At 51.2% G+C, this 26,925-nt stretch overlaps 2 protein-coding genes across 6 annotated transcripts in view; both read right to left on the bottom strand.

The window, feature by feature from the left end:
* LOC135898265 (RNA binding protein fox-1 homolog 3-like) overlaps window positions 1-26,925 on the bottom strand; it is a 571,669-nt gene that overhangs the window by 245,973 nt on the left and 298,771 nt on the right. The gene's annotated exons all lie outside the window — the stretch shown is intronic.
* The window catches only part of LOC139048699 (WAS/WASL-interacting protein family member 3-like), a 227,648-nt gene that overhangs the window by 31,614 nt on the left and 169,109 nt on the right, over window positions 1-26,925 (bottom strand). The window lies entirely within an intron of this gene.

Genomic DNA, 26,925 nt, shown 5'->3' with positions numbered 1-26,925 from the left:
CGTTCCATTACACTTCAGCGGGCAGTATATTATCCGCCCTCACGGCTGTTTTCGCGCCACAAGTTTCTTTGCCTCACCCTTATCTCTTACTTGTTTGTTGCTATAGTTACGCCGCTTTTTATCTTTTTAGGTTTTTGTATTCACCACTCTGTTTTTATCGTGTCTACCTAAACGTGCTCGCACAAACGAGCAGTTCCATAAAACAAAAAAAATGAAGTGAAGTTTTGGCGCCCCGGTCTTGTAACTTTGTGAACTGCTATATACGCCTCCTTCACGCTTGTGTATAAGTTCGGAGTTCGGACTTTCAGCACTTTTTCTTTTTTTAACCTACAAACTCTACAAAATCATCAGTTTGCCTCTAGTTGCTGCAAAGTGCAGACAGTTTGACAGTGAATTGTATTGCGCCCTAAAGTTACAGGAAGCGGAGTTACAACCAAACGATTTGGTGAATCACTAAGCGGATATACGTACTTTCTCCTCGCTTCGCCGGTTCAATGTTGACACGTATACTTATCTTTATCGGGCGACCACGTTTCGCCGCCTAACAAATGTTATCGCACGGCGCGGGACGCGTCTGCATGTATCAGAAGTTTCTGGAAAGCTACCGATGCTTCTATCCGCTGTCTGTTGTCGCCGAACCTTGTCTTATCTGATTTCATCGCCTGACGCGAATGGTGTAGAACTTTGCGGAAGGCACGCGGGTCCCAACGCTTAGTCTGGAACATTCGACGACTGATCTATAAAAGCCGACGCGCTTGACCCGCTGATCAGATTTTCGACGATCGCCGAATGTGTTCGCCGCTACCGTTGTTCTCTGAGTGTAGCCTGTTTTTGAGGGCACAAGTTCGCCCAATAAAACGCTCGTTTCGTTAATCACAGTTTTGCTGCCTTCTTAACCGTCACTACCACGTGACAATATGTAGCCACCATCGGGGAATGCGGTTAGCTGAATCGCGCATACTTGGCGATATAGCTGGATACGGCGCCGGCCGCAGAGCGTCATATGTAGTGTTCCAGGTCCGTGCCGAATGCGTTCTGGGTTGCATGCTGCGATGCTTTGCACTCGGCCGTCGCAATAATTCAGCTTGATCTGGAGAAGGCCTTTGATTGCGCACCGCATGAGTCCTTTCAGAGGGTGCAGGACTGTACCACTCGGTTGACAAGGCGTGTGACTTATAGGTTCTCGAGTACGTTGGAATTCGCCCATTTTTTGTCCCTGTTGCCCTCCTTGTAGCGATCACGAACGTGCACCAACAGGCCCCTTACACTATTCAGTCCGTCTGGCCAAAAACGCCCAACGTCATTTGATCTGCACACAGAAGAGAGCTCGCGTTATGCCACGGCACACGAGGCCCCCCGTAATCGCCCGTGCGCACGAGTTGTGCCGTGCCAGCCGGCGCCTCGAGGTGGTGATCGCAGCGCGCGTCGCGCATTGATCAGCGCGAGACCAGATGCGCGCGCACGCCAGTCTCCTTTACGCCAAAGATGGCAAGAATGACATCGAGAAGTGCGCGCGCACGCTGCAATAGCGGCATCTGATCGACCGATTGACGAAAGCCCCGCTTCACGTTCTAAGGTATGCGTTGGAATCACGCAGTTCTTTTTCCTTTTTCTTTGCAGGTTCTCCCTCTTTTATGCGAAGCATATTACGAGGGCTCAACCCAGCTCCTCAGGCGCGGCGGTGACCATGAAATCACGTGACACCGTGACGTCACGACAGAGGAGAAGTGGCTTTGGCTCAACTCTTGCAAGACGGGCTGGGTGGGAATCGAACCAGGGTCTCCGGAGTGTGGGACGGAGACGCTACCACTGAGCCACGAGTACAACGCTTCAAAGCGGTACAAAAGCGCCTCTAGTGAATGCGGTGTTGCCTTAGAAACGCGCTGTTTCTAAGGCGTGCGTCTCTTGCTCAGGCGCACATTTCGTTGCCGCGCCGAACGCTGCTTTGCTCGACGCTCACCGCGTCCAATGCGGGGCGCGTAGTCGCTGCCCTGTAGCCCATTGTCTTACACCCCTTGGCGGGTCGACGGGAACGCTGTCGCGTTCCACTCTTGAAGGCGAAGAAGTAATGCATGAGTTGTTTCTTCGTCTAGCCGAACCAAATATAGCCAAGCAACAGCAGTTCACCAGGCTAAACAGTGGTTCAACAACTAAAATAAAGGCTAGTATGCTTCGCATCCTGGGCTTAACCTTACCTAAGCCACAGCCATTTTTTTTTGAAAGCAATCTCAAACGTCAACCCTTCGAACAAGAGAGAAAAAGTAAATTCAGGCACAGAAAGACACAGGCGGCATTGTGGCGCGGGACAGGTGCCCACATAGCGAGACGGCACCGCAATAAATCGCAGCCAATATCTCCGCATCGCCAACACCTACTCCATTTTTCATGCCTAACAAGCAAGCGCTGCGAGCGTGTTGAGCTGCACGCGAGACACGGTCGTTCCGTTAGCGCACCCCAGAAACCGCCGATTGTTTCCCTTTCTTATTTCCTTAGGAATCGGGCTTCATTCCCGTTTTCCTTTCTTTATCTTTCTTCTATCCCGTACACAGTCTGTCTTTGCCTCTTCTACACTTCGTTACTGTCGCAGTAACCACTGCAGTGGTTCAATGGCGAAGAAAAGCGCAAGTACAAATGACGGCAGGCGCACCAAATCGAAGCGATCGCGCAAAATGCTGCCGCCCTAAAACAGAGGTTCCCTCCCTCCGTTCTGCCGAAGCCTCCGGCGCAACTGTCACGACAGCAAGAACGACGCCTTCGCGGTGCGGGCACTGTGCGTACGGCATCTCGCCGACTCTGTGCAGTACGCCGAAAGCCACACGCGTCGCGGCAGTCTGACAGGAACGAGAACCGCAAGATGGACACGGCGCGTCGCTAATCGTCCCGTTCGCTACCGCGATCGACTCGGAGGAGTCACGCAAGAACACCGCGCGAGAGGCGCGTTTTCCCTCCTTTCTCTGAGACACGTAAGAGCGCAGCGGCTCTTTGTTCTGTGCTCGGTGAATGAGACTCGCAGCTTTCGCACCCCTGCACGGAAATGCGCAGCGGCAAAATGTAGCGGCACCGCACGACAACGGCCACTGTCTTCGGACGGTACTACAAGGACATTCCGTGCACGCATGCGCACGGTGTCCCACCTTACGCAAGCTGTCGCGGTACAAAGGGAGCGAGAAAAGCGGCTGCTAAGTGGATGGGAGAACGCGCTGTTCAGCACGTAAGAGCCAAGATTGCGAGCAGCCGCAGTGCTTCCATTCATGCATGCACGTCTTGCGCAGGCAGTTATATGCGGAGGGGCAGGTGACGCCACGATTTCCCGAGCGGCCTTCTCGTCCGCCAAGGGAGCGGAAAGGACGACGTGTCCGGGCAGGACGAATGCATGCGTAAATTCGCATCGCTGCATTGTATTACTTGAGTCGCTGCTGCTGCTGCTGGTGAGTTGTAGCAACTATTCATAACAACGGTAATTGAATCATATGTTATCTGTCCTAGGTGCCCTATACATATAAGCAGCTAAGAACAGGCGCTCGCACGTACTATACGTGCGGACACCGTATGCAAGCAACACAACTCTTAAAGGTAACGCGCTCATGCGTTGTCGGTCGTGAGCCCTGCATACAAGCGCATGTTTTCCATACATACTGTCGTGCGTGTCCCTTTTCGCGTCCAAAGAGGTCCCCATGGTATCGGCACAAGGAATCGCAGAAGGGACGTGGCGATGCGCTTTACGACCCGTTCGCACCACTGCCGCTAAAAGGCCTTCAATTCCTTCCTTCGTTCCGTGCCAGAGCAAATCCACCCTTTCTTTCGTACGAAATTGATAGAGCGAGCAGTCCACGAGACCCGGGCAGCCTTCCTGGCTAGTATTGCACTCGGCATGACTATAGGATGTTACGAGCCACAGACAGGGTTTTGTTTCGGAGCCAAAGAATCGTTCCTCCCAGCTTCCATCCAATGCGACAAACGTTTCGGCCAATCACGAGATGGCTGCGCTTACCACGAGTACAAAACTTGCACGAAATACCGCTAGAAGAGAAAAACAACTTGATCTTTATGTTTCTCGACAGTAATCCTGATTTACAGTGGCATGCGAGTTAACACCACCTCGCGGCTCACAAAGCCACCAGATAGGTTAGCTTAGTTCAACTGCATGCTCAGCTTGACCTCAAAGGTTAAAGCAAGCATCGACGAATTCGCCGTTACAGAATGGCTCCACGAATCGGTAGTGGATATACAGTAAGCTCATTAAGATTCCAGCACGTGCCACCATAATGCCGCGGAGGCTGAACTTCTCGTAGACGGTGTAATTTTTGCACGAAGCTGAGCGCGCTTGTGGGCTCGGGTGCACAGCCGGTTCCGCGTTCCAAAGCGCAAGAGGCGCAAGTAATGCACGCGAGGGGGCGCCTTCACTCGCCATGAAACCGCGGCGCCTATTAAATATGGAGGGCGCGTGTTTTATGTAAGGGGCGCGCGACGAGCACGGCAAGCGTGTTTTTGCGCAGCGCAGCAGCCCCCGCAAAACGTTCGTCGTCAGCGCGTTCCACCCGACGTTGATAGAGCGCAGCAAGAGTAGAACAGAACCTCCGGTACTACTGGCTCGGCTCGTATGCGCCTGCACCGAGGGCGCCGGACTTGTCTTACATGCAAATTCCCTTCATTACAGCCTCGCTTCACGAGCGACACAATGATAGAAGGTTCAATGATGTTTCTCCACTCGTAAGGCAAACTGCTTCGTAACAGCTCTTTATTCTTGATCGGCCGCTCTTGGCAATAGGCGAGTTTCGGCACACTGTTACTGCCACAGCATTGGCCACCTGCCAGCTTTGCGCACTCACACTTGCACGGCGGTGTGCGTGCGTGCGTGCGTGTGTCTGTCTGTCTGTCTGTCTGTCTGTCTGTCTGTTTGTTTGTCTTGTCTTGTCTTGTCTTGTCTTGTCTTGTCTTGTCTTGTCTTATCTGTGTCTTGTCCGTCCGCCCATCCGTCCATGGCTGGCTGGCTCTTACGAAATGTCCTAGTGTAAGAACACATTGGTGAATACAGATCATGGTTTGTTATAAAAACATTTTACTGCATATAATATCAACTCAATACTGCGTTATTACAAGATCACTTCACCAAAATCAAATATTGCAACTGCTTATATTACAGGGCGTATGATCACGTTTAAAAAAATGCTCGTAGTAGGCTACTCGTTTTAAACTGTTATTTGTTCACCGGAGGCCGAATTCACAAAGTAAGCGTTAATTGCCATTAGCCGATCGCCTTTCCTTATGCCCTGCCCAGCGTTACGATTGGATGGATTTGCTCTTACGAACAATTCTAGCTTGATATCTCTTTCGCGAATACTAGTCCGCTTCTTTCTAGGGTTTCTGCTTATGACAACATATTTGCAACAACAACAATTTCATTTCATTTTATTTTCCTAAAGACCCCTTTGGGGGGTGTTAGATAAGGGGTGGGTATGCAGAAAACTTTTTAACAGAGGTAACCACATATAATTTCTGCGACAGGTAATTTTGAAGAAATATTGTCGGGCATGTGATAGCGGCAAAGCTATGGGAAAGGTAATTCCAATCGGATGCTGAGCGTGGAAAAAGAGGAGGCGGGGAATGTAGCAGTGCGGCTGCGTGGCCGGGCGACATGGAGGGCATGGCCGGCACGATGAGGTATGCGGAATGGTGGGGTGATAAAGCGTCGACGGCCAAGGGCGCTGAAATAAAGGTTATGGAACAGCGCTAGGGATGCGATGCGGCGACGAAGCGCGAGAGACAATACAATAATAATAATAATAATAATAATAATAATAATAATAATAATAATAATAATAATAATAATAATAATAATAATAATAATAATAAATATTCGCTTAAGTATCTTCCCGGTATTTGAATGCGAAAGCAATATGAGTTCTCTAATTAATTAACGTCCATGCCATACACTGTCACGTGTCATTCACAACTCTACCTTAATCCACTTTGCTCTAATTTCTACCAACCTTAATCGACTTTATTCAAGTTAATCCACTTTTATCGACTTTATTTCACCTTTATCAACTTTATTTCACATTCATTTTACTTCCCCTTAATTAACTACACTCCATCTTGAGTCACCTTACACTAACTTGTTCTAGCTTTAATTCACTGTATTCGACTCTAATTCCGCTTAATTCACTTCTGTTACCGATAATTACTACTAATTAACGTTGTTATACCACTTACGATCTTCCTTATTACTACTGACGTCACAAAAGACGTGGATGACGTCAAGCTGATTTTCGGTACCACTCGCTGCGTACAACGCCAGCTTTTCTGCCACATATGATGCTTTTGCATTAATAATAGTAATGACACCATTCACTAATGACGCCGCAGGGGGTCGTCGCCGCGCCGAACCTCTTCGACCTCTCAATGATCGGGCTGTCCAAGAGGCTCGCTGAAATGGACGGCGTCGAGCACACAATTTACGCGGACGATGTCACGATCTGGTGCACAGGCGGCACCGACGGGGAGCAGGGACTGCAGGAGGCGACCGACGCCACGCCGGAGTGTCTCGTCCCCATGGGGCTCAGCTGCTCACCTAAGAAATCGAAACTCTTAGGGCTCATTCACACCGGCGACTTGAGGAGGTCGCGCGACCATTTGCGACTCGCAATCAAAATGCGACCGAAGGCGACGGATGTTCACACCGGCAAGCCCGGCTGAGCGCGACCCGCAAGTCGCAATCCCGGTGATTATCGTTCTCAGCGAGAACTCTCGGAATCTACGCGGAATTTGAACGCGACGCCGGAGGAGGCCGGATGTAGACACACGAAAGATCACTTCCGGTGCGCCGCTGATTGGTTTATCAGTTTTGCGACCACGGTTGCGCGACTGAAAAATCGCGCAGAAAGCGACTGGCCCAAAATGGTCGCTTTTCAAGAAAGGCGACAGTTTGCGACCATTTGCGACTGGTCGCTTTGCGACCAACTTGGTCGCGCGACCACTGTCAGTCGCCGGTGTGAATGTGCCCTTACTGTACAGACCAAAGAGAAGGGGACCCGAACCCACGGCCTGGAAACCCCTGAAGTAAAACGACGTCACCCTGCGTACGAGTGACGGCAAAACCATTCTGAGGGTGCATTCTATCCGGGTCCTCGGGATGACGATCGAGGCCAACGGTTCCAACAACCAAACGATCGTTCGTCTCGCCAAGAAGGCGGACAACGCCATGAGACTCATCCAGAGAGTCGCCAATCGACCGCAAGGCCTAGGCGAAGACAACGTCGTCCGGCTGGTGCACGCCTTCGTTCTCTATCACTTCGCCTACGTCGCTGCAATCCACGAATGGCAGAAGGTGGAGAGCAACAAACTCAACGCGCTTCTAAGAAAGGTTATTAAGAGATCCCTGGGATTACCTATATACACGAAGACAGAGAGGCTCATGCAGTTGGGCATGCACAACACTCTATAAGGGATTGCTGGGGCGCAGGAGAGAGCTCAATATATTCGACTCTCCACCACGCAGTCCGGAAGACGAACCCTGACCAGGGTATAGGCATCTCGCCCGCTGCGGTTGAAGATAAGCACTGTGAGATGCAGAGGAAGCTGAAGGATTGCATCACGGCCATGCCCGTTCCGAGGAACGTACACCCGGAACACAACGTGGGCAGAAGGCGAGCTTCCCAAAGCCCTGCTCAAGAAAGCCACGTAACGAGTAGAAGAAAGCACTTTCGTCGATGCGGCCTTCGAACCCAGCAGGCGAGCGTTCACCGCGGTCTGTCTGGATGGTGGAGTAAACGCCACGAATTACGCGTCTGTACAGTGTTAAGAACGGCCCGATGACGTGCAAGTATTGCCTGCCAGTTGCGCCAACGGGCGTCATCTTTTCCTGGAGCGCCGCTGCAAACCTCTAGCCACGGCGTCACCTCCACGCCATTGTAACTAAACGGCCTCGTCGTGATTGGGACTGAACGAGTTCGACGAAGCGGGCTTTGTGCCGCAACACGACACACCGGGTCGGCCGCGAGCGGGGGAGTTGCCGCGGGAACGTCGTCGGGGACACCTTCCCACGCGCCGACCAAGACGCAGGACAGCGGCTACCCGGGCGCGCTACCCGGGCCGGCAAGAGTTCTACTAAGCCCCTCTGACGTCGGCTCCGGACCGTGCACCTGTGTGTGTGTGTGTGTGTGTGTGTGTGTGTGTGTGTGTGTGTGTGTGTGTGTGTGTGCATGCGTGTGCGCGCGCGTGTGTGTGTGTGTGTGTGTGTGTGCGTGCATGCGTGTGTGTGCGTAAGCCGTCCCGGGGAGAGGCGGCGTGTTTACAATGACTGGACGAACGTTTCCGTCCCCTTGGAATCAAGGGGGGCCGAGTGTTTATAAGCCGCTGTTGTGCGGATGCTCGAGGCACTTTTCTTAAGCAGTCATGTTGGACTGAGACACTCTCTCAAGCAGTCGTGTTAGACTGACGTACTTTCTCTCACAGTCATGCTAGACTGATGAACTGCATGTAAATACTGTAAATAAACCCGTATTCCTCGTTCTCGATGAGAATCAGTCCTTCGCTTCATCAACGTCCTCAGCGTGGATAAGTTGGACGACGGCATGGGCCAGCTACCTTCGAATTCATGCCGGACTCCAATCTTGACAACGGATCACGAGCAATGGGGATTGAGCCCCCAATCCTGACAACAGGTAGCCATCGCCCTGGTACTCCTGGATGGCAAGAGAACCAGAATACACAGTGACTCGAGGGCGGCAGTGAGAGATGTTGCCAAGGGCACCGTTTCCAGACAGGCCCAGGCAATCCTCCGCGGCAAGGAAGTTAACTCGCACAGAATCATTTTGTTTCTCGCACACATGGGAGAAATTGACGGAGCACCGACTAATCTCAGCGAGTCGGCTCACGACGCTATGCGAGGGCTTACAGACCGCGTGGCGCCAGAACAGCCACGCTTGGAGGTTACGTACTGCGGGGACCATCTTCTGTCATACAACAAACTCACCAAACACTTTTACTTGGCGCAGATTATATCCGCCGCCGCACAGAAAGCTAAACAGCTCCCAAGCTCTCGCCCTGAAGCTCTTGCAGAAGGGAACCTATCCCAATCCCCTATTAATATGCAAAATGTTTCCCGAAGCCTTGGCTTCATACACTTGCCTGCGATGCGGTGGCGCAGCAGACTTAGATCATATGCTCTGGCGGTGCTCCGCGTTTCGCAGCGACAAGAACAACACCAAAGAGCGTTGGGACGCGGCTCTCCGTAGCCTCGAACTAGAAGAACAGACATGGGAAGTCCATCGGGCCCGCGATGCGGCCGAGAGGATAGACCTTTCGGTCCCGACGTGGCAGCGGCCCGCTTCGGGCTAGGAAACTAGCACGACCTGAAGGACCTCAATAAGGTTTTTCATACCATACCATACCATACCATTCATTCCTGTTTCAACGTGTACCTTGTTACACAGCGCGGAACCAGAGAAAGGGGGCAAAAAAAAGGGGGGGGGGGGAAACGTCGACAAGCGCATGTGCATGGATGTGGTTAGCAAACCGGCTAGCGTCCGAAAACGAGCCATTCACCGCGATAGCGGTGCGCAGTACAGCCTCGTGAATGCGATTCGCCGTCGGCCCACACTCGCTCCAGTTTGGCCACTGCTGCACCGTTTCAAAGTCACGGCGTGTCGTGGCGTGCTCTGACGTCGTTGCGTGTCAGCAGGGACAGCGCGAGACGAGTGCTGCAGGACAGAAGAGGGAGAGCCGTGGCGCACGACATCGCAGAGACTAAACGCCGCAGATCACGAGGGTCACTGCGGCGGGGGTGCTGCTGACCTTTCAGGATTCGTTTGCTGATTTCTCTTTTGCTGAGCCTTTCGTTCGCTTCCTCATATTCTTCGCCTTGGAACAAGGTGCTCTTAGTATGAGTGGTGTAGCTAAGTTGATTATAGCGACGCAAGATAACCACGCGGTGGCAGGTGCCATTCACTATCGGCGAATAACAATGTGGCTCCATGTTGAGCCCAAGGTCAAGATGTCTAAGCAGTGCGAGGATAAAAACGCGCAGTTCACAAATTTCACACATCGGATGCTGGCTGTGTGTTTATGTCTAGCAAACATATCCGCGCAATTAGTATATCTGTATATGTTTTATTCCTTTCTCGTTTCCTTCTTCTATGGCCTGTAAGAGTTGGGGCCGAGCATGTCAAAAGGGGTAGTTGGCCCATGCCGTCGTCCGACTCTTCAACGCTAAGGACGTGGTTGATGGGAGGAACTTGTTCTCATCGAGTACTAGGAGTACAGGATTTATTTACAATATTTACATGAAGACTGGAGAATGTTACATTTCATCAGTCTAGCATGACTGAATGAAGCACACCAGAACAGCCGAAAACGGCTGCTTACAACTCCCTCTGTCCTCTCTGCCGTTCAACCTTCGTCCAATCGGAGCGTTCAAAGCCGTCGAAGCCTTCGAGGCGAGGGTTCACACAATTACTTCCGCAGTTTTGTTTCACTGAACACACCGAGCGGAGAGGGTCCTCGTAGACAGGGGCTGTCATGCTTGACTCCAGCTGGCGCATGTTGACTCCATAACTGACTCCGCAGTTAGCCGCTGTGTCTGTCAAACGACTGCAACGATTACTGGGGCAATGAGAAAGCGCCGTAAAAAACAATTTTCCCGGAGTTCTCTTGCTCCAATTAGACCGTGAAGGCGAAAGCAAACCAACAAACAATACTCGATCTGCCAAACGTGGCTAGCCTTGCTGGCGCCGTAGGGCTGTCCGCAGGAGGAGCATTGTTGGATTTGTGAAGCAATTCGTCCCAGCGGGCTGGGAGAGGTTCCAAGGTCACTACCCCGCAGGCAGATTTTAACAGGCCTCTTGACTTTTATCACTACATCATTAGACAAATAAATAAATAAATAAATAAATAAATAAATAAATAAATAAATAAATACTGTTGCGTCAGTTACTTGACTCTCTCTCTCAAGACTTATGTGAGACGGCCTTTTAAAGGCCGATTTCTGTCTCGCAGCGCTACCGTTCATCGAAGCTAGTGAAACGCTACAACGGAAAACCCAAAAGTGGGGGTGGCAGACCGGCCATGGGGCAACACGGTATAGAGGGGTCTTTGGAGCCAGGCTAGCGGCTTCGGCTCGCCGTACCTATACTCGTCGGGGCGAACGCATTTTCCCCCTGGACAGCGATACGCACACCCATCGCGACGGTCGCACAGCCTATCCTGTCAACAATGAGCTCGACTGACTTCCCTTCATTATTAGAATCCACAGAGGCAGGCTGAGTGTGTATAAATTGAAGGGAGAGAAAGAGATAGCAAAGAGAGGAAAGGCAGGGTGGTCAACCAGACGAGCGTCCGGTTTGCTACCCTACATTGGGGGAAGGGAACTCTTTCCCGCGAGGGTCTGATGCCAATATTTTCTGGTTTGATCATTTTTCTGACTGGAAATATTTCGCGGCGATCTGTCTCAGCTCTATAGAGTGAAGCTCAGAAAAAAAAAAATTGGCTGAGGCTTAGCTTGGTTAAGCCTAGTCAGATGCGAAGCATATTGGTGGCTAAACTTGGTGAGTAACTTGTCGCCGAGCCGCATACTGAGCGCGTTGCTTGGCCAGACGTTCTTCCCGCTCTTCATCAGTCTCTGTAGCACGCCGCAACCTTCGCTTCTCATTCCAACGAGCAGTTCTGTCTCCAGGACGCATCTCACCTTGTGAGTGTCTAGCAGAGGCAAGCGCAGCTGCTTATATACCGCCGCGACGCCGCGAGTTGGAGCCCCATTTCTCCTCTGTCGTGACGTCACGGTGTCACGTGGTCAGCCTTGAAGGCGACGCCGCGAGCGACGGCACGAGTTGGAGCCCCGTTTCTCCTCTGTCGTGACGTCACGGTGTCACGTGGTATTGAAGGCGACACCGCCGCGCCTGAGGAGCTGGGTTGAGCTCTAGTAATATGCTTCGCATAAAAAAGAGGCTAATTACCGAACCAACTGAAGCAAAGGGAGCCCGCTAGTGCGCAGCCAGCTTACTGTGACGCCCTCTCGGAACAGGCGGCACACTTGACTGGCGCGACGGAAATAATGCGCCGCTCCTCCGAGCGCAAGTGTGCCCCTCGGCGTGAAGTGCGCTTGCGACGCGAGCGTTGCAGGAATGAGTCGGCAGTTACGCCGCCCGCGTCACACAACGCTGTCGCTCCGCGGCTGCTCCCAACGTCACAGCAGGAGAGACAACAAATGAGCCCGTGAGCGTTGACATGCAGAGTGAGGAGTCGTGGGCGATGAATGCCGCCATGCCGACTGACCGCGTTCTTGAGAAAACTGCGCAGGTCGGAGTCGGACACCACGACCAGTTGTACCAGGTGTCCGCTCTTTCATTGTGCCGACTCTCTCTGTTTGCGCGATGTTAAGTTATTCGAGTTCTTGCTTACGTCAGACTTGTTTGCGTCTGCAGACTTCGGTACACAAGGTACACGCTCCTGTTTTCGCCACGCTTTTACTTTCAGAATCCTCCAGAAAAACTTAATAGCACAGACCCCTCACCCGGCCTGGAGTAGCATAACTCCGGCCGACCTCGCCAGCCTTTTTCCCGTTAATGTTGCAGATAAATAGAACAAATAAAACAAAGGTTATGTTCGTGCCACTCAGTTTGGACTGACAAAGAAACCGCAACAAGTATGACCGGAAGCCAGGCGGAAAGATCACTGTTTCACCCAACTCTGTCAGCGTTTCTGGGGCGCTGCAGTTATTTACTCGGACCGAGTCGAATGTGCCCCTTCATCAGCTGACGCAAGCAAGCAACGGACTCGGTAACGCAACCCCGCTTTAGGGAGGGGCCCAATACGATGATAGGAACTCGAGGACACGAAGCAGCGTCGTGCGCCCAATCAGCACAACCATTGTTCGGCGATTATAGCAGCGGCAGCTGATGGCTGCGGGAAAGTAACAACGGATTTTCCATTCGCACGAGGCTGTGGAGGTCGCGGCTTCAGGGAGTGGACGCCTGCATCCTATGTTTTTGTTTATGTAAAGTCCGCGGTTGTTAGAACATCAAGAACTTGAGCCTGTTCATCCGTATCATGCGTAGGCAATACAGCTGAACTTCTTATCTGACTGTACATAAACAAAAACATATTTTTGGGACACCGTAGAAAGCTCGCAGTATACATTTATGTGCGAGATTCACAAACAGCGTATGAAAACATTCCGGTCGACACTTTACAGCGGCAATATTCCTGGATGCACAGCATCACTCATCATCCATCGAGAAGTCTATGCGAGTTTTACCGACTGTTTTGAAATCCACGGACTTTGGAGGACGCTCATTGGCACCAGTGTCTGATACTGAAAACGAGAACTATCTGTCCCTTTGCCTTTTCCTTCTTTGCTCGCTCAGGGTAGCCAACCTTCTGGTTAACCTCCTTGCCCTCCCTTTTTTTTTTCTCTAACTTTCCGTATGTAGTTAAAAAACCAGCATAGACAAACGGGGTAGCTGATCCTTTGGTTCCAAGCGCACGGGTATTGAAATAGCGGGATGGCACAAAAAACGCGGCTGTGGAGGCAACCGAAGGACGCGGATGTTCTTGTCAAATGTTGTGCCAAGTCAGTGCGCGCGCTCGAGGGGAAGAAGGACACCGCAGCCTAATTTGAGAGAAGGCGTGCGTGCACAGGGAAAACGAGCGCTGCGGGAGCGAGTGGGGAAGACAAAACGAAGGCACACACACGCCGAAGCGCTTCGGGAGCTGACCCGGTCATTGGAGGACCGCAGCTGAAACTGGGCGAGATACGGATGGCCTTACCAAAGCACAGACACGCAGCGACGGGCCAACCAGGGCAACGGACAAAGAAATGCGCCGGGTGACGCAGAAGGGCGGAGCCGATGAAAAGGGCGCTGTCCGACGAAGCTGCGCGGATGAGAGGAGTGGCGAACGCTACGGGTAAAATAAACATAAACAGGGCAGGAAAGGACGGCCACCGAAGAGAAACAAAGAGAACACAGCGGACAGAAACGCTAGGGAACGCCAGGACACGAGCCAATAAGGGGATTGAGGGGCCGTCGATTTGGTACGAGGGAACCGGCACGAAAGGGAAAAAGCTAGCACCGAAAGCCACCCATTCGGCTCATTATTCAGCCGAGGAATAGACGATGCACGAAAGATCCAGAAACAGCCTGGCTGTACCCTCAGCGCCAGGCGTACAAGCCATCGGCTCTTTCGCTAGTCTCCACAAAGGAAAGACGAGCAGCTTGCAGCCGGCGCGGGGAAGCAAACCACCGCACCACGAGAGCTGGCGCGTCCAGGCAGAGCAGCTGCGGGCGCAAAGACGCGTTTGTTTCTCAATCAAGGAGTAACCAGCAGACGGAAAGGGTGACGACAAGAAGGCGAGAAGGAAAGCGGGCGGAATAGAGACAGGTTCCCATCCGGCAATGTATTACGAGCAGCAGAGAGTGTGGGCGAGATAGACACTGTCCGCAAAGAAATATCCTTTCGAAGAAAACGTGGTCTGGCGCGAACTACAGGAATCCTGTGTACACCTTCCTTGTGCGTCTAGTCAAAGACTGCATATTAGTCGTGAAATGAATCACCTAGTCCACCGGCAAGTATTAGTGAAGTATCGCCTCCTCGACTCAAAGGCACTGGGCGGCCTTCCGAGGTCGTAGTTCACCAGCCGCTCAAAAAAACTGCTCGACACGCAAGCCACTGTAGTCTTTCCTCTGAGCTGTCGTCATCAGTGTACATCGAATGGCGCAGCCACTCACAACCACCGCGCTCGTTTCCTTACAGCTGCTCGTGTGCCACAGCGCCAGGCATGAGCAGCCGTCAGCTGCCAGGGTTGGTATAGGAAATTTCGCCAGAACGGGAACGGGTGCTGGAGGACGGTGCCGCGAACATAGTCACCGATGACGGAATCATCTGACGTTGTGTTCACTTAGTACGCGTGGAACACTTATTAAGTTGTGCGGCAGCACTACCCCCGCCCCCTCTTTTTTTTCTACTGGCATAACACCCTACAGGAAGCCAACCTTAACTATCGACGACTACGCAGTCTCCAGGGGGCAAGTTCACAAGCCTTTCCATGAGTAAGCGCCGTTTGCTATCGGCCGGTTGCCATCGCTAATATTATGTGCGCCATTACGACAGACTAGCAACCGTTCTTACGAACATTTTCAGCGTAAGAATCATTACGGAAGAAATAAACGTTAAAGGAAAGTTTGATTCAATACTGCGCCGTACGGTACCGCTACAATCACTGCTTTCTCAGACCGAGTATATATTTGTTTTTATTTACACATCGAGCCTCGATGGTGAATTCCCAAATGGTGCATGCATGATAATGGTGATTGGTTGGGCAAAAAAACGCCCAAGGTAGAAAACAATAATCGATGTATAAAGGGCAGCAGCAAACCAAGGAACGTATATGTACCGTAACCTTATTGCACAAGGGGCAAATCACAATAACATTTGACTTTGGGAGTTTTAATGCCCTTTCGAAGAGTCGTGACAAGCGGATGACAGCACACTATTACTATTACCGCTGAAGCAACTTCGACAAGCCTTCACAAACCACAGAAAAAAATATTATTAATTCGCAGACCCCCGCGCACAAACCCTTGCAACTTTCTTCCAAAAGTCTAACATAAGAGATGGAAACTTCAATTTATAAACAGTTCTTATCAGCCGTTCCCTCCACGCAGACCGGCATAGTCATAATGCCATAAACAAACGTCCAGAAAAAAAAAACAGAAAGACAAGTGGCGACTTAGCAGTAAATGCGCGTGAAAGCGCTAACATTACGTCGCACCTTGTCGAGCTCCCGGATCTCTGATTTAAACCGTGTTTACAACACACATTATACATATACATCGAGGGTCTCGAATCTGGCAGCCTTGACGTCGCTAGGTAGCATACGAGGGTTCATTATCCATGTGCCTGCTCTCTTAAGTTCGCGTGTTACGTGACGCCATCGGGCACAGCAGAATGTTCCACAATCGCCCGTCATGGCTCTGAGTGGCGCCGGCTAACACTTTCAGGGCTAGATCTGGTAAGCATAAATACCCGAGTTAGTGGAGGGATTGATAGCCGTCGATGTAGCACAATAGGCAGTGAAACGCACGCGTAATGCGGTGGTTGTGGGTTCAGCTACCACCGGCGGCACTTTATCTCTTCGTCCACTTTCCTTTTCTTTTATTATTTTCTACACTTCAATTTCAACCATAGCTAATTTGCCCGATGTTTTCCTTGGCTTCATTGTCTGGTGGCTTTATATAGTCATGATATATATATATATATATATATATATATACACACACCTTGTTCCTAATTTTGGCACTCCTAATGTCAAAGCATTGAAAACACCAACGCAATTAGCAGCAGCCCGTGCATTCTGCGAGTATGGAAACGCTGATCACACGCGGGCAGCCACCGAGGACGGTTTGCCGCAGCACGCGCCGGCAAAGAGCTGCCGTTCCGAGCACCGCGGCAGCTCCTGGCGCACTGGTGCACCAAGCGAGCGACGCACGAGGGATCCATCTCGAGCCGGGCTCACCAGCACGGGTACTCGCAGCGAATCGAGCCGACGGTGAGGTGAGGACGATTCATTGTCGCTCTCGTGCCGGAAGCCCGCGCTGTTGCCGCCTTCCTCTCTTCCGTGCACAAGCGTCGTCGCCCATCGATGGAGGCGTGCCGAGGGACCCGACGTCTTCCCCTTAATTCCTCCTCTTCCCCACGATGCAGACAGGCGAAAACACGGCTTCCGATTAGAGGGCGGGTGACGAAGCGTAGGAGATAACGCCCCGTCTGACAGGCGATCCGCGTACGGGCCGTTTCCCCAACAGCGGTCGACAGCTGTCCTGTCCCTCGAAATAAAGGTTTTATTCATTCGGCATTTTCTCGATTTTCTCGCACTCCACTATAAAAAAGGAAAAAAAAGAAAAAAACACCATCTCGCAGGCTGGTTGCAGCACTGCCGAAGGTACGAGGAGTACGCAGGCAACAGACAGTTTTTTAGAATAGCGTCCGTCTCCTTATGTACGTTAAACGCAAGCTACTTTGCGAGACGTTATGGTGCTCGTCCCTTCAAGACATTTAGTTTAACGTGCGGTAACGCAAACGTAAGGAATACCTTAGAAGACAGGGCGCCGACTGGTACCTTGTGCCAAATGTATCCAAGCCATGGCGATCTATTAGCAGCCATCCTGTTGTTGCTATGCGGACGCGTTTCCTTTAGGCCTACGGACGCCAGCATCGCCGAACGAGCTCAGAAGTTGGACGCAATATGCGCTCATAACTAGCGTTTCATGTGAGTTTAGACGTTGGTTTAGAGGAAGCGAAAGCTCATTTCAGTAGTTGCTGGCGATGAATGAGAATGAGAGCGTAGCCATCACGAGAATACACGGTGAAGCGGAAGCCATGGGCGCCGCCATGTTCGACAACGCTATTTCTTAGCGTCTGTAAACATTACGAACGTTCAACTCGCCAATAACGTGCGCAGTGAGGACGACCCTATTTCTTTACGTACGTGACACGGTATATAGTTCCGGGCGTAACTGCCCGATTATTGGGTATACACTAGAGAGTTTGATTATTGCTCGCTACATGGCGCGGTGCAGCGATATGTCACATGTTAGGGCCTTTGAGCAAGCAGGTGGTGTGCCGAGAATTGCTGTGGCAGTTACCGCCGTTAGCCGTAATAGCCACCCAAACCGTGATTACGCAGCCAACATGGCGGCACCCATACAGCCCAGAGTGCCCGCTTCGATCCGAATTTACGCTTGTTACTGGCTCTCCGCCCTATCAGCAAGAAACACGCGGCAAAATCCATCATCGCTAAGTCTTATCTCAAGCTGAGGTCAAATCATTTGGTATGTTTTGTCGTAATTATTGAGATCGGCTGTTTGTTTGCACGCTGCTATGACTAAGGACACGGCACCAAGCCATAAAATTGGTTTGATTTTTGGTTAGCAGATGGCGCCACAGCATTAGCATTGGTGACACGTCAACGATGCGGAACGCTATAAAAGCCTAATTCTTCACTTCACCATTAATTTACTACCCCACCGTCTGGCATGGTACGTGATGATGGTAGCGAGCAAACGCCAAGTAGACGCCGAGCAGACGCTGTGGCGCAGGTGAACATCTGTAAGGGCATTCGCCCGTACTATACTTGCTAAGAAGGCTGCGAGGTAACTGCAGGGAAAGCGTGCAGGTAAAGCGAAGCCCCGGTCGCACGCATGTGAACGAAGCTTAGGGTTACGACGCCAAAACATTTCTTTTTTTTTGGTTCACCAACCATGGACCATGTAAGAGGATGGCAAGCATACGCTGAGCAGACGACGCGGCGCGGATGAGCACATCTCCAGGGGCATTCGACCTTCCTGGAGGCTAAGAATTCGTATAGCTTGCACAGTGCCGCAGCGAGCTTGTGAGCACGAGCCTACCTTTCGCTCCTACATAGCGCCTACCACACGCGTCCGATGGATTGCACGAGGAAAAAGCAACCGCAGCTCTCTTGCCACACACTTGGCAAACGCCAGCGGGCACAATTAATAGCCGCGTTCAACACGGCGACGACTGCGAGACGAGAAAGCTCTTCGCAGAAAGATGCGAGTAGCGTAACTCAGGTCGGTACAATTAACCGCCAGCCGCGGATTACTTTGGATTACATGATGCAAGCAGCTACGCAGGGGGTTCGGGACGAGGGCGGACACATTGGAAATAAAACGACGAGCTTAGATGGGGAATTACAGTATGCGTGTAGAGTGATCGCTACTCAAAGCGTTTAGTTTGCCAACACGGGAAAACAGCGTCGGCATTTATTATAACTGAATATAACAGTAGAATCCACACTTCGTTCATTGAACAAAAGAATAACACTTCGTAAACTTTCCTATATTACCTCTACAAACTACTACTCGCAGGATAAAGAGTATGTACTACCCACAGGCATATGTAGAACATTCATAGACCGGCTATCAACCCCGAAGCCGATAACGTCACGTGTGCGTATAAACAGTCGCAATTCGGAGCCTACGTGTGTACGTGGCCTTGAGCCTTCAACCCACACAATCTGAAGTCCCGTTCGTTCCCTTTGTGCGTTTCGTAATATTCTGCGCTCAAACAGTATTAAGTGTGGATTACCAACTAGCCCGATCCAACGCTTTGCTCAGTTACCATCTGTAGGTTATACGGGCAATATAAAGAAATCTATCGGGAAGAATAACAAGTTGGGCTGGATGGTTGTGCCTCTAGGACTGTGGTCTGTAGTCCAAACAGAGTGAATAGAACCGACGCTGAAAGTATGTAGCATGCGTGTAGCCTACTTCTCCAGTCTTCGCCTCCACTTCCACAAGAACAGCGCACATCACCAAGCGAAAGGAATTAACAAATAGAAAGGTGGGGAGATCAACTACGTTGCGCATGATTCGCTACCCTATAATTGGGAAAGGGAACGCAAAGGAAAGGGAAAAGCAGTCATAATGGATGCGCACGCGCACACGACATCGTTCATTGGGCAACCGAAGGCGGTCTCAGCACTCAGACGTCTTCAAACAGTGCAGCAGTGCTGTTGTGGCCTCCTGCTTGAAGGAAGCAGAACGGACTATAAGTACGGTGCAACCCATCAAGACTGAGCGAAGCATTCAAAATGCAGTAGCCACGAAAAATGTTCAAATAACCTCGCATGCTACCCTACACATCTGGGCAGTACACAAATGCCAAGCGACTTCTGTTGCACGCACGACGTGTCAAAATTGCGCCAGCAAATTTACCCGGCGCGGAGTGAGCGCATCGCAAAAGCGCGGGAACATTGCAACGGAATTCAAAAGAGAAAGAGTCGGACTTCCCTTCTTGATTTTTTTTAAAAATCGTTATTTGCGCAGAAATGTTAGGTGTACATTTATACAACTTACTCGTTTACAATGTGAAAGCGAGACATGCTATTTTTATTTTTATTGATCTTACGTCGCAAGAAAGCTGCGAAGTCACACACACACACACACACACACACACACACACACACACACACACACATATATATATATATATATATATATATATATATATATATATATATATATATATATATATATATATATATATATATATATATATATATGTTTCAGTTGACCTAACCTGGTGTAAAGTGCTTTAAATGAGACAACCAATCGAAGTGCATTCAGTGCATTCCGAGACGATGAACAACCCCCGAGTCTGTGATTCAGATCCATCTCTATAGGCAAAATCTGGCTCATGCAATGTCCAGAGATTGTCTCTGTGCATGGTAAACCACGAGTACACTCACACAACAGCCGATCGATGGTCCCGGCATAGCCGCACAAAGCGCACGCGTCGGTTCCGGTCATTCCGATGGCGGCGGAGTAGCCTTCGTAAACGGAACTCCGAGCCACGGCATACATACGCGTTTTCTCCCTGGGAGGCGGCCTGACCGCTGGTTGGAGCTATTCTGGGCACGGGGAAACGGAAACAGGCGCTGCCCTCCAGCCGCCGGTGAGCTTCTGTTTACAATGGAATGGCCAGCTATAGCCCGGTCTCATGCTTTCCTTCGATAGTTGGCCTTTACGCAATGACAAATCCACTTAGGAATTACGAAAGCCGGGTAGGGGGCAAACACGCAATTTGCCCTGTCTTAGAATATCCGCGGCCCGTGCGGTTAACAATGTTACCAGCAACGCCTCGTTTACCCTCCTCGTGCAGCACTCGTGTGGATTTATATACTGCAACCTTTCAACCACCAACCCGCATTCCCCCCGACCAGGCCGCACTCACAGTAGATCAAACGGCGAGGCTGGCGTTGGGGCGAGCAGCTGCAGCGGCTCCAGGGTGGATTGGCGGCTGACGACTCGCTGGGATTAGGCAGAGGCAAACTCGGCCGGCCTTAATCCGAGGACGAGACACCGTAGGCACCGAGCCATGATTAACCCGTCTCCGCAGCGTCGCAGCGAAAACGAGAGACGGCAGAATAGGACGGGGAATGAACGCGCAGTGCGCCCAGATAATCCGCTCGGGACGTCGCCTAATCTCGATGCGGAGTCGCGAGGAAAAGAATGGACGTGAGACTCCGCGCACGAAATGAGCCACTGCAGGCTGTGCCACGAGAAGCGCGGGCACTGTGGCGAAAACCAGCCAAGCACGTTACTTTGCAAAGTGTTGTGGTGTTCTCAAACGTGTTTTGGGACAAAGAAACGTCGACACAGTAGCACAAACAGTCCCAATGGCATTTACAGCACCTTTCACAGACTAATGCCTGCTAGCCGAATTGCTATCCAAAGAACATGCCGATGAGCGCACGGCAAATCGAGCGAGGAAGTCCCGGCTCGCCTCGACAGGATAGCGAGCGAATATGGTCGTCCTATGCTGGACACAAACACCCACGCGAACGATCGCGCGTTCGAACGATCATGTTCGTCCATTGTGGCGTCCTGCTTCTAGGCCTTGCGAGACGGTCTCGCAGAAGCATGGATCGGCGCACGCGCGGAACGCCCGCGTGCCTCGCCTAGCCCGAGCCAAAGAGGAAGAGCCTACTCCCTGTCGCGCCCAACTAAACCCGCCGTGAGTAGCGCAACGCTCGCACCGTTTCCCGTAATATGTTGCAGCCACACCGACCGCCGCCGGCGCTTAGCTACGGGGAGAAGCCGGATTACAGGAGATCCAAGAGCCACACGGGAAAAACAACATCGCGGGCCGCGCTCGAGTCGAGCACCCCCACTGTCTTGACGCGAGAAATTACCTCGAGTGTCGTAAATATTGCAGATGGATGCGAGAACCACTTAATGTCCTTTCTACTGGCTCAATTTTTCGTGCACGCTATCTCCTAGTCCTCGTTGGATAATTCGGCAAACTAGGGCCAAATGGGAATTATTTCCTTTTAACGCGACAGCGTTAAGGAGCTCGTGTCGCAGAAAAGCCGGTGTCGTCAGCGTCGGTGACGGCGTCAGCGGCGTTGGCCGTGAGCGATAAATCCCAGAAGGTACTTCGTAAATAAAAAACATCTTGCAAGATGGGCTGGTGGGAATCGAACCAGGGTCTTGAAGTGTGAGACGGAGACGCTACCACTCAGCCAAGAGTTCGTTCCTTCGAAACGGGACAAAATCGCCTCTAGTGAATGCGGTGTTGCCTTAGAAACGTGCCGTAGAAAGTTATACTGCGGTGTATATAGGTAATTATGACCATGCAACTTACAGAAGTCGCAGTTTCACGAGTAGCGAAGTACGTTTCCGCTAAATTTCTTCTGCGCTCTGCGCACACGCAGAGCCATCTTGCGGTAAACACAGAAAACCCCCTCCTCGCAATGTACGGCGCTGCCCCAACACGTGGCGCGCCACTCGCCCCATCACTGCGTCCGCCTTCATGGCGCGTCGGGGCCCGGCTATCTCTACCGATCGCGACGTTTGGCTGGCGTAGCGTGTTTGAGTAGGCGGTGCGAACGGGATGCGATAACGCTATCGCGTTCCACTCTTGAAGGAGAAGCTTAAGCGTCCTCCAATGTTTTCTTCTTGTTGTGTATACGTATATGCATCTATACGTATACAGTGCTGTGTTGGGTGTGCTAAAGACGTGCTTGGCTGTGTCTCCGACGCGACCACATTTTGTGTCGCTGGTTGTTGATGGCAGGTTGCAGATATACCATCATTTGGCTTGGGAACATAAACAGAATACCGCAAGACGAGTGACAGACCAAAACGCTGACACATAAGGAAGCCCTAGAGCTTCTGCACAAATTTCGGCTCGGTGCGGGATTATCGGCGGTCACTGCGGGATTATCGGCAATGAACGGGCGGATCACGCTGCCCGCTAAGCCCATACTGAGGAGCGCCACGTCCCAATTCCTCATTCTAGAACTGACGCAGCACGGAAGCTCCGCCTACTTGCTCGGCAGTGCACAGCGTCGCAATGGAATGAGCCACATTTAAGAAACACGCGACTGTACTCACTTGATCCAACACTAACCCCCGTATTCAGAAATGCATCTTAACTGGAAACCCACGCTTGACTTGATTTAAGCGACGCCTGTCGTGAACGCACCAAAGAAAACGCAACGAGCGTCTTGGTTTCGTTCGCATCAGGCGTCATATATATCAAGTCAAGCATGGACTTCAACTTAAGATGAATTTCTGAATACGGGGGTAAGTCTTCGAGCACCCTCACAGCTTCGCCGTAGAGACGCCACGCTTTTATATCGACTTTGGTTGGGCGTTGCCTTTACTGAAGCCTATGCATTCCGCATAGGGATGACCGACAGCCCAACCTGTGACCACTGCGGCCATGAAGAATCAATTGGCCATATTTTGTGTGCCTGCCCGCAGTACAGTACACAGAGGGCATGCCTTCGCCACGAACTTGACCAACTGGACGAACAAGCGCTATCCGAAAAAAGAATTCTACAACATCGAAACGACCTACCGTCACAGAAGAAGGCCGTGCAAGCGCTATTGCGCTTTCTGCGATCTACCGGCCTGTGTGAACGACTTTAACTGGAACGCCTTTTGTGTGTGTGCCTCCATGTGTGAGTGTTTTTTTCCCCTTTTTTTCAGCGTTTTCCTCTCTGTCATCTTTGTAAACCCTATCCCCCATCCCCAGTGTAGGGTAGCAAACCGGATACTCATATCTGGTTAACCTCCCTGCCTTTCCTCTTCCTTCTCTCTCTCTCGGCTCGGTGCTGTAACAGTTCAAAGTGCGAAATTCTCTCTTCCTTCTCATATTTCGATCCCCTTTCCCAGTGCAGGGTAGCCAAACGGGCTCTGCTGGTTAACCTCCCTGTCTTTCCCTCACGACTTCTTTCTCTCTCTCGGCTCGGCCCTATACTAGCAACTTGACTTCACAGGCCATTCGAACTAAATTCACTAAACGTTTCAAACACTTACAAGTGGCCAAAGAGATTCACATTCTCATTCGGGCGCCTTTCCTTGCCGTTTTGTGGCAATACTGTCGTCGCAGGTAACGGCAGTTTGCGGACCAGGCAGCTTGCCCTCCCAAAGACTAAGAAGTTTGCACGCAATTGGAGTTGCGCTTAATATGGGCTTCCCTGCTGCCACTGCTAGCTTTCTAGTTAGCTGAGCTGGTATGGCCGTCTGTCCCGATCACGCAATGATACAAAGTTCGATTACAGGACGCAGAAAAAATCTTTGCTCGCCGCGAAGCTTTCTTTGCAAACAAATCGTGAGGATTGTCCTTGTGGAATAGCATCACGTTAACGGGGATAGCAATATTTTGATTCAAGCTTCTCTCCGTACAGACGCATGCGATGTCTCTCACCATCATTGACATTCACTCGACCGTCGTGTGCAACTTGGCCTGTTACCTTTCCCAAGTGAAGAAACACTGCAGTTTGTCGCTTACGCCAGGGACATGCTGCACTCACCAATGCATGCCCACTCTTGATAGAAATGCCTGTATGTCGGTGGACAGAGGAGAAACTGTAGAAAACGTTCTACATATGCTGCCGCTCGTCCATCGAAACTGAGCGGCTCGCCCTCCGCATGCCGTTCTCAACGAGCCAGACTTCACTTCACTTCACTTTATTTCCTTAAAGACCCTCATGTGAGGGTATTACCTTTCTCGTCGGACGAGATCGCATATCCCCGCTGCATAACGCATAAAAACGCTGCGGCAGTTCCTGAAGGCAACGGCACCGATGATCTGTGACACAGTGCTGAGAATGTTCATTACGTCGGCGACTCCTTCTCCAAATGAGTGCAATATTCAGTGCAATGTAGCCGACCGGCCATAGCATGCCCCCTTTCAGCTCTCTCTCTCTCCTTCCATAGCGAAGCGGAAAGAGCGCGCCCTCCGTTTAAGATTGCACTGTAACGTGACCGAACGGTGCCACGTCGCAGAGTGCCGAAAAACGCAGGAGCGCATGCGCCTATTCGAGGGTTCAGAAGCGTGCAGATACGGCCTGCATACTATACGCGCAGCGATGCGACGCGAAGGGCGGCGGTGCGGCACCGAGAGTGGTCGCTCAAGAGGGGCGAGCTCGATGGTCGTGGGGCCCCTCCATCCTTCGGGAACCGTCGCGGAATAAGAGATGAAGGAAAGCGCAGGAGGGAGAGAGACAAGCGGCTGACAGTGAGCGATTAAGCAAACGGGAAAAGACGCAAGTGGATTAGCCTTGAGCCAGGTACAGCGCGAAGGCAGGCGACGCAATCAGCGAGATTCCTCTCAGCGAGAGTGCGGAGGCGTTAATGAGGGCGAGAAAGAGGAGGTACCACGTGCAATGCCTGCATAATTCCTGTCCCATACAGCGAGGCCGATAAATCGCGCTGCTAGGCCCATCGGCGCGGTGCTTGTCAAATCAAAGAAGGCGAAACCAGTCGTATGCGAAATTTGCCTCTGACACCACGTCCAGCACTGGTTCAAATGAAAGAAGACTTTTTTTTTTAAATTTGGTGTTGAGTTCTTCCTTTTTCTTTCTTTACGTCTTTCGTGTGGAACAAGTGGCCATGACACAAATGCGAAAAGCTGTGTGAATCATATGTCACTCATAGAGTGACACAAGTCTATATAAAATCCATATTTGATTTATACCAATAGTTCCCCTCAATATATATCGTTGTCTTGCGTAAAATTCGCCACTGCCACGTTACCTCTTCAGCAATTCTATTACTGCTCCTCGAGGTATTGTGAAAGGCGCAGAATTTCTCCAACGATAAAAAAAAGGACTTTAATCAGCGTAGGTATTTTTTTTTCATATTTTGCTTTCTCTAATATTAAATGGGCCAAAGACAAAAGCTAGCATAGTTTACACACACACACACACACACACACACACACACGGAGTTAGAGAGAGAGAGAATGAATAAGGGAAACGCAGGGACGTTAACGAGGCTGAGCCCGGTACGCTAGCTTGAACTGGGGAAGGGGAGTGAAGGAGGACAAGGAAGAGAGAGGTTATCACATAGAGAGATAGAAGAAAAGCGAAAGGCAGGGAGATTAACCAGATGGGCAGATTCGGTTTACTACCCTACGCTGGGGAGAGAGGGGAAGAGGTAAAGTGATAGCGTTATCACGTGTGTGTTATCACATGTGTGTTATGTGTTATCCCATAAAGATTCATTACATTAACGGGCGGAATTCACAAATTTTTCCGTTCGTAAGTGCTCTTTGCCATTTGCAAAAAGTCTTCGCTAATATTATACCCAGCACACCATGGGCTGGCATCAGAACTTACGAACAATTCTACGAACACGGTGACCTTGCGCAACACTTTCGGAAGGGCGCATGCGTCGCAAATGCGGCGACCGCGTGCATGCCGTCGGCGACGTCCGACGCAATCGTGGCTCGTGGAAACGCCACGCCCTTTCGACAGACGGCTGCGCGAGAGTCTTCCCAAGTTGGCTCGTTTCTCAGACAACCCGAGGGCTACGAGCCCTCAAAATCTGACGGTGCACGGGCGGACCCTCCGCGGGGACGCATCCTTCCCCGCGTCTCTTGTGCCGTTCCTCTTTCCACGCAACACGGGGCAGCCGACCGGACACACATTCTGCATATCTCCCCACAGGGAGTGCGGGAAGAAACGAGCCTCCTTGGAAACCCTCTATGACGACTTGTCCCGTCACATAACCTTCTAAATCATGAACTAATATTTACGGACAGCGCAGAGCAGCAAAGTGCGGAAAGTGATATACAAGCGCGGTTAAAGGAAAGCGCCGCAGACATACACTGTAAAAAATTTCCGTAATTTTACGGTCAAACCTGCCGTAAAAATTACGTAGACCGTTCAGTTTCATGAAAAACGGCGGAATTCTACGTAAAAAAACGGACGTGACCTCTGTTTTTGAAATACGGAAAACCGTCCGTAATTTCATGTGGAGGGCAACTGAGCATGTTAAGAGCGAAAAATCACCACGCAGCGAATATAAAGAAAAGACACGGCCCACGTTTACCAGCTGTTACATAATATCACCATAGGTAACGCTGCGTGAACATTATTCATAGGCGAATCGT

The sequence above is a fragment of the Dermacentor albipictus genome, chromosome 8, assembly GCF_038994185.2.
Source record: "Dermacentor albipictus isolate Rhodes 1998 colony chromosome 8, USDA_Dalb.pri_finalv2, whole genome shotgun sequence".
In the NCBI taxonomy this organism is placed as follows: Eukaryota; Metazoa; Arthropoda; class Arachnida; order Ixodida; family Ixodidae; genus Dermacentor; species Dermacentor albipictus.
The sequence above is the reverse complement of the archived record's forward strand: the minus strand, read 5'-3'. Positions and strand labels throughout refer to the sequence as shown.